The 9014-nt window shown below is 40.1% G+C and overlaps 1 protein-coding gene across 6 annotated transcripts in view; it reads left to right on the forward strand.

Moving 5' to 3' along the window:
• LOC106867506 (uncharacterized) overlaps positions 1–9014 on the forward strand; it is a 266031-nt gene that overhangs the window by 76631 nt on the left and 180386 nt on the right. The gene's annotated exons all lie outside the window — the stretch shown is intronic.

A 9014-nucleotide genomic window follows, 5' to 3' on the forward strand; every position in this document is an offset into this window, starting at 1 on the left:
CCCTATATCCGACTTAGCCGGGCAAATAAGCCTTAATTTAATAATAGTATTGGTGATGGCAATAATGCGACCCTGATGAGATGGAGTATCCAGAAATTTGTAATATGTTGTAATTTGTTACAATATTTTACGAGACATCTTATGATGTGGTTTATTTTTCCGGGATACCCTATTGAAATGTGCATAGGTTTGGCTTATTGTGGTTGTTTCTGTTATTATAATTGTTGCTGCAATAAAGTATCTTCAATGCATTGATTTTGAGCTCTATCCTTTAAGAGACATGTATATATATATATATATATATATATGTATATATATATATATATGTATGTATATGTATCGTTTGTAGAAATACATAAATCCAGAGGAGAAGCACACTCTAAGATTAGACCAGTTAATACTATAGTTGGATAACCCCATAAACCGGCCTACCCCACTATAGTGTGTGTATATATATATATATATATATATCTCATACAAACATACAAGGGTAAAATATCCAATCTGTTTGCTGTGTTCACAGTTAAACTGCGTTCGAAATATTACATTGGATGCTTCCAAAAACAACAAAGTGTGTTTACATACATTGTTGCATATATATATATATATATATATATATATATATATACACGTGTGTGTATATATTATCATCATCTTCATCATCACTTAATGTCTGTTTTCCATGCCAGCATAGGTTGGATGACTTGTTTTGGACCTGGGCAGCTGGGGAGCTGTCCAGACTCCAATTGTCTCTTATGACATAGTTTCTACATCTGGATGCCCTTCCTAATGTCAGCCACTTTACAAAGTGTACTGAGGACCTTCCACATGCCACTGGCATGAGTGCAATTATGCGGCACCAGCACAGCTGCATTTTATGTGGCTCTGGCACCTGCAAGAGACAAGCCTGTATGTATGGAAGACAGCAATTTTACTTACCTTGACATGTCTTTTCAGGTACAGGAAATTGCCACAACTCTTGGTCCCTTGTCATTTCCTCAATGAAGCCCAGCATCTGAAGATCCTTTCTCATCACTTTGTCCAACGTCTTCCTGGGTCTACCCCTTCCACAGGTTCCCCCCACAATTGGAATTCAGTACTTCTCTACATGGTTGTCTCCATCCATACACATCACATGACAAAACCAGCTCAGTCTTCTCTTATTCTAACAACTACACTTTCGGAACTTCCTCCTCCATTGTTAACTTGGTTGCCTAGGTAACAGAAGCTATCTACTACTTCTGATGATCCCTACTGAGCATTTGTAGGAGTCAATTGTCTTCGCATTTTTAATGCTTATTTTACCCATACATTTGCTACACGCAAAGACTATTTTCTCCATTAACCCTCCTGTGATACTGCTATACTTCTTGTATCCAAAATGTGCACTTGGTACAACATAGAATTTCTCCAACACCCTTCACACACACTGAGCGGGGCCATTTCCTTGCCAGGACTTGCGATTTGTCTGTTTTCCTACTTACTAGGACTCTGGATTTTACTAAATTAACCCTAAAGCCCTTAGATTCTAGGCTTTGTTACCACACCTGAGATTTCTTCTCTAGATCAGGTAATGATTCAGCTATAAGAACAAGGTCATCAGCATAGACAAGCTCCCAGGGGTAGCTGGTCTTGAATTCTTCTGTTAAGATAAACAAGAGGGGACTGAGAACTGAACCTTGGTGAATTCCTACCTGTATATGGCTTGTACAACTCTTAATAACCACTCCTATCCCTAGCTTCCACATTGAACACCAAATAGAGGGGCAGGGTACTTTTTGAATGGCTTTCTCCTTGTTGACAAAAGCCAAGTACAGAGTTTTATTTTTGGTTAAATACTTCTCCTGCAGTTACCTAACCAGGAATATAGTATCAGTCATGCTCTTACCTGGCACAAATCCAGACTGCATCTCATCTACACTAAATCTCTCCCTAATTAATTGAGCTTGACCCTTTCTGTGATTTTCATCACCTGGTCCAGCAATTTGATGCTTCTGTAATTATTTTGCCTTTGCTTTTGTAGTGGTTGACTATAATGTTGCTCCATCAATCATTGGATATGACTCCTTTGTGGACAACCTGATTAACTATACAGATGACTAGGCCATATCTCACCTCGCCAGGTATTTTAAGCATCTCAGCGGTGATTCCTGATCAGCCAGGGGCTTTCCCTGTCTTCATATCCTTAATTGCTTTATCTATTAAGCTACTGCCAATTCGAAAAGCTGATTCCTCAGTTGGATCTACACCAAACAGACTCTCCTTCTCCCATGCATTTTCTACACTTACCAGCTTTTCATAATGGCATTTCCAAGCCCTTTCTTTGCAGAGTCATCAAATGTAAGTGAACTATCGTCTTTGTGGACACATTTCTCTCCTATGACATCATGATTTTTCTCTCACACACTGTTTTGCAATCTGAAACACTTCAAGTCTCTGGTCCTCATATCATAGAACATTGGCAAACTTCTTTTCTGCTTCATCCCTGGCTAAATATACCTGTCCCCTAGCCTCCCTTCTGGCTATCTGATACAGTTCCCTGCTACCCCGACACTTCCAGTCCTGTTTCTTTTCTCTAAGAGCCCTGTCAACTACACTATTTGACCACCATGTCATCGTAGGTTGAAAAAGGACTTTGCACCTGCCACAAATTTTATCGGTGGCCCTCACCAGGTTGTCCCGTGGGAACCTCCAGTTCTCCTTCATGTTATATGTCACTATATCCTCTTTTTCATCAAATGCTTCAAGTAATATGTCTTTAACTCTCTGGCCATTCAGAAGATCCTTATGCTTCCAGACATTTCTTTTCCACACTGGTTGTCCTCATGGCAGCCTTTTGGTCCTGATTCTAAAGTTGCTAACAATTAACTTATGTCTAGGGATGCAATCTTCAGCTGGGAAAGTTTTGGCATTTATATGCAGCCATCTTTCCTGTTTTCTGGCAAGAATGTAGTCAATCTGGCTTGTGTGCCCACCGGATTGATAGGTGAACAGGTGACTGACAGGTTTCCTGAAGTTAGTATTATAGATCATAAGGTCATTTGCATCACAGAATTCCAGTAGCCTGGAATTTAAGGTAGTGAGCTGGCAGAAACGTTAGCGTGCCGGGTGAAATGTTTAGCGGCATTTCAGCTGCCGTTACGTTCTGAGTTCAAATTCCGCCAAGGTCGACTTTGCCTTTCTTCCTTTCGGGGTCGATAAATAAAGTACCAGTTATGCACTGGGGTTGATGTACTCAATTTAATCCCTTTGTCTGTCGTTGTTTGTCCCCTCTATGTTTAGCCCCTTGTGGGCAATAAAGAAATAAGAATTCCAGTAGCCTGGATCCCTCCTCATTATTGGGAACCAAATCTGTAGCAACCATGCACACCATGGAAGCCACCCAGATGTTGCCCTACATACCCTTTGAAGTCACCAGCCTCAAAGAGAAGTCATTGTCATTTGTCAATGAGGTAGTCTGAAAAATGATGTCATAAAATTGGTCTTTCTGTTCATCAGGTAGTCCTGGTTGAGGGGTGTAGGCTGAGATAATGGTTGCTGTTCCACTTTCCAAAACTAGTCTAAGTTTAAGAATTCTATCTCACACTCTGACTACCTTACCAACCCATTTCTCAGCAAGAAGTATGCCCTTGCCCATAATTATTCCCTACCCAGAAGATTTTATACCTATGCCCTTTGCCTGTAAGGAACCTGGAAGAACCTCCTCTCCACCTTACTTCTTGGATACAACATACATCTACATGCCTCTGTTCAAGTGTCTCAACAATTTCACCGGACCTACCCGTCAATGTGCCAATTCTAAGGGTGTGGAAGGTGTGGTCCAAAGAGACAGAGGAATGGGGGACAGCATTCTGCATCTGAAAAGAAAGCTCACTCATGAAAAGTTAATTTATGACATTATGTGGCCTAGGGTGTATTAATAACGATAAGTATAATAAAAGTTTTAATATTAAAGTACTTTGCAAACAGCGTCCATCTTGCTAGCTTGTTTTGTAGACATAGAAATAGTTTGTTTACTTTATTATTACTAGAAATAAAAATAGAAACAAAACTAAGTTTTTAATCCTTGTGTTATTTTATTTTATTTTCATGTAATGCTGTTTAATCTTTTTCTCTCCCATTCAGTGTCCTTGCCTTGCCGATTTCCTCTATGTTTATTTCATATTATGTGGTTTAGATTAGCACAAATTCTTCTATGTTTTATGTTAGTATGTAGATTAGAATAGTATGATTTTTTTTATATGCTCCTAGGTTTATATGATACTAACCAGCTTGAAAAAGTTAATTTATGATACTGTGTGGCCTAGAAAGTGTTAATGATAATAATTATGATAAAAGTTTTAATATTAATGTATGTTACAAACAGCGTCCATCTTGCTCACATGTTATGCCCACTTGCACACCCCACCCCACTATTTCATTCTAAACATACATGACTTCCCTAGCTAACCATACTCCTGTTCTGTGAGTAGAGGTTTCCTCTCCCTGTACCCATATACTTGTGTGCATGCACCTATCAGAGTATCGTATAAGTGTTTGTATGTACTTATGTGAATCTCATTATATATATGTCAGTGTGGATGTATGTGCTTATGAGTATATATATATTTACATCTATGTGTACGTTTATGTGGACTGCATGTTCATGTGTATGAGGGTATATGGGTGTATTTACATGTACCTGTGCATTCATGTAGACTATATGTTCATATGTGTGTATGTATATATGTGTATGTGGGTATATCGGTATGTGTGGATTTATGGAGTGTATGTCTTTATGTATGAGTATGTAAGATTCATACCATGCTGTGTGGTGTTTGCATATGTAGACATATATGATGTAGTATATATAAGGTTAATACTGTGTATATATATGTATGGGCATATATGACTACTTTCATGCCGTCCTTACCCCTCTCTTTACTGGGCCTCAATCTAGATGTATGGGAGTGAGAAAATTATACTTCCTTGAATTTAATACACGATGTACGAAGGTATATATATATAGATGTACAGGACTACTTCATACCCTTTTTACCCCTCTCTTTTTGACCCTTAATCTAGATGCTGTATTGGAGGGTGGAAATTATACATCATTGAATCAAATACACACTGTACAATACACTACCTAGCAAACGTTTGTAAAAATCATCTTTTCAAACACAGACAAAAGTCCCACAACAACTACCTTCCCATTATCCTTTCCAAGTACACAATTTTAGGGCTGCAAACATCAATGTTGGCACAATGAAGGGGAGATCTGGTGAGATTATCAAAATGATGGAGTGTTGCCATATCAATGTGTGTGGTGTGCAAGAAGTGAGATGAAAAGGAGCTTCTGCTAGATTCCTCACGGATAAGAAACAGAGGTTCAAATTGTTCTGGGTAGCCAGGAGTGATGGAGTAGGTGGTGTGGGGATACACTTATCAGAGAAGTGGGTAGATAAGGTAATTGAGGTAGTCAGAGTATGCGATAGGGTTATTAAGCTAAGACTTATAGATTATCAATTATATTTATTTCAGCCTATTCTCTACAGACAGGTCCTTTTGCAGACTACCTCAACGATAAATGACAGAAACTTCATTATTGTGGCTGGTGATTTTAATGGACATATTGGGTAGCAATCCCATGGATTCCATGGAGTGCATGGTGGTTATGGTTTTGGCCCCAGGAATGAGGAGGGAACAAGGCTACTTGAGCTCTGTAATGCAAATGATGTCATGATCTGCAACACTAACTTCAGAAAGTCAGCCAGCCACCTAATCACTTATCAGTCTGGTGGGAACACAAGCCAGGTTGATTATCTCCTCATCAGGCAATGAAATAGTCTGATGCTCACAAATGTGAAGTCTTTCCCAGGTGAAGAGTGTACACCCCAACATAGGATACTAGTTTGTGACTTCAGAGTTAGGGCTAGAGAGACTTGGAGAAGTAAACCATGCTGGAAAAGAAGATTATGAAAGCTCAAAGACCCAGCAAACCAACAAAAATTTAGAGACATTCTATTGGAAGCCGATGATGATAGGAGTAGGAGGAAAGGACACAGCTTAGAGGACAGCTGGAAGTTCCTGTGGGACAATTTACTGGGTGTCGTTGACCAAAGCTGTGGTTAGTGCAAAGCCCCAACTAGGCTGAGGATGACATGGTGGTGGAACAAGGAGGTGGACAGTGCTATAAAAGTGAAGAGAAATGCCTGGTAGGACTTGAAAAATGGTGGAAGCAGAGCATTATATCAGGGAGGCTAGGTGACAGGTTTACATAGCAAAAGGAATAGTGGAAGGTAAGAAGTTTGCCAATGTTCTACAGTGTGAAGATCAGAGGCATGAAGTGTTCAGGAGTGCAAAGCAGCGTATCAGAGAAAATAGAAATGTGGTAGGTGAGAAGTGTGTGCGAATGGATAATGGTATGCTTGTGCTTAGTGACTCAGAGAAGAAAGCTGCATGGAGATGCTATCATGAAAGTTTATTAAATGTGGGGAATGATTGGGAGAAGGAGAGTCTTTCTAATATTGAACTAATTGAGGGACCAGCCATCAGATTTGACCGCAGTATAATAGATAAGGCAATTAAGAAAATGAAAACTGGGAAAGCCCCTGGACCATTGGGTATCACTGCTGAGATGATTAAAATATCAGGTAGTGTGGGATACAGCCTAGTTACTCGCATAGTTGATCAGGTTGTTCAGGAAGGTATCATCCTCAAAGACTGGTATAGTAGTATTATAGTTAGCTGCTACAAGGGTAAAGATGATGCTTTAGATAAAAACAATTAGCGGTATCAAGCTGCTGGACTAAGTCATGAAAATTACAGAGTTATATCTCAACTGATAAGGGATAGAATTAAGCTACATAAGATGCAGTTTGGTTTTGTTCCAGGGAGAAGAACCACAGATGCCATCTTCGTAGTGAGACAGTTGCAAGTATTTGGCCAAAAGTAATCCATTGTACTTAGCCTTCGTTGACCTGGAGAAAGCTTTCGACATGGTTTCCCACTCTCATCTGCTGGTCTCTAAGGAAGCAAAGAGTAGAGGAGTGACTTGTTAGAGCTTTTCAAGCCATGTACAGCGATGCTGTCAGTAGGGTAAGAGTCGGCCTAGAATGTAGTGATAAATTTAATGTACAAGTTGGAGTTCACCAGGGATCAGTTCTTAGTCTACTCTTATTCACCATAGTGCTCCCAGCCATAACAGAGGAATTCAAAACTGGATGCCCATGGGAACTACTATATATTGATGATCTTACTCTTACTGCAGAGTCTGAAGCAGAATTGAAGAAGTTCTGGGTTTGGAAGCAAAACCTGGAATCAAAGAGTCTTAAAGTTAACTTAGCAAAGACTAAAGTTGTTGTTAGTTAGGGCCATTTATCTGACTCTCCTTTCATCAGGCAAATGGCCCTGCTCAATACAGAGGAAAGGAGTGGGATGTAATTCCATTTGCTGCACCAAGTGTTAGCTATGGATGCATAAAAGATGCAGTGGAATCATAGGCAAGTTAACAAATAAGGTGGTTTTCGTGTGTGATAGGTGCACTGGAACAATAAGCACTAAGGACATGAGGGATTTAAACTCTCTCAAATGCCCAGGAGGCCCTCTTGAGGTAGTAGATAATTTCTGCTATTTAAGTGACCAGATTAGTAAAGGTGGTGGATGCTCTGAAAGTATTGTTTCTAGAATAAGAATAGGCTGGAGGAAGTTGAGAGAGATACTACCTCTGTTGGCTGCAAGAAGACTCTCTGTCAGTGAAAGGCAAATCGTATGATGCCTGTATGAGAACAGCTAAATTACATGGTAGTGAAACATGGGCCATGAGTGCAGAGGACATGCCTTGACTGGAGAGGAATAAAGGTTGTTTCTCTAGTTGTAAATCTTGCTGGAGTTAAGAGCTTTTTCAGTTATAAGTGTGGGGATACACTTATTTTTAAATATATTCCTCACATTTCCTCTTCATAAACTATGATTGTCTTTCAATCCCCTTTCCTGCCCACTACCCAGGTTTTTGCCAGTCACTGCAGTCCCCACTCCCTACTTGTGCCTGCTTGGCAACACCTGACCACACATATTACTACCTTCATACCTCTCTTTTCTCTACTTTGCCATCACATCTATGCTCTGATCCTTGTTACTTGGGAGTATACCCTGACACTTCACCATCTCGCTCCTGCTCTCTCTTACACTTTTGCTGTTTCCTACTCTCTCTCTCTCTCTCTCTCTCTCTCCCTCTCTCTCTTTCCCTCACTCTTCCCTCCAGCTGGGTAGCTACATACCTCCTCTACAGCAGCACACCTATTTCTGCCCTCATTCTTGGTCACTCTCTTTATTTCTCTCTCTCACTGAGTAACCATGTACTTCCTCTATAACAAGACACCTATTTCTGCCTCCCTATTTCTCTGTCACACTAACGTTTCATCATCTGATACTGGATCACTTCCTCCAATACCCGCTCTGTTATAGCAAGACACCTGTTTCTGTCTCTCTGTCTCTTTATCACCCCCTAACCTTTCATCATCTGACATGAGTTCCCCTCCTCAAATGCCTCTACCCCTCTCATAATTCCTTGTCTAGTGAGTTATGTAGTGATTCTACCCGTGCTGGTGCCACATTAAAAGCATCCAGTCCACACTGTAAAATGGTTGGCATTTGGAAGGGTATCTAGCTGTAGAAGTCATGCCAAAACTGACTTTGCCTGTGCTAGTGCCATGTAAAAAGCACTGAGTCCACTCTGCTGGGTGGTTGGTGTCAGAAAAGGCATCTGACCATAAAAACCCTACCAAAACAGAGTAGCATAGGGTCGTTTTTCTACTTGGTCAGCTCTTGTGAACCGTCTTACATGTGCATGCATGGTATATGGCCATTAAACGATGATGATGATGATATATAATCATAATATATCATTCTCATCATCGTTTGTTTTTTTTTGTTAACACCTCGAGTGTTTTACTGAGGAACAGTGCTTACTTGCAGACCACTTCCAACCTGCAGCTAAGAGCCATAGGTATATACATATATATATATATATA

This window comes from Octopus bimaculoides, chromosome 20 (genome assembly GCF_001194135.2).
Source record: "Octopus bimaculoides isolate UCB-OBI-ISO-001 chromosome 20, ASM119413v2, whole genome shotgun sequence".
Taxonomy (NCBI): domain Eukaryota; kingdom Metazoa; phylum Mollusca; class Cephalopoda; order Octopoda; family Octopodidae; genus Octopus; species Octopus bimaculoides.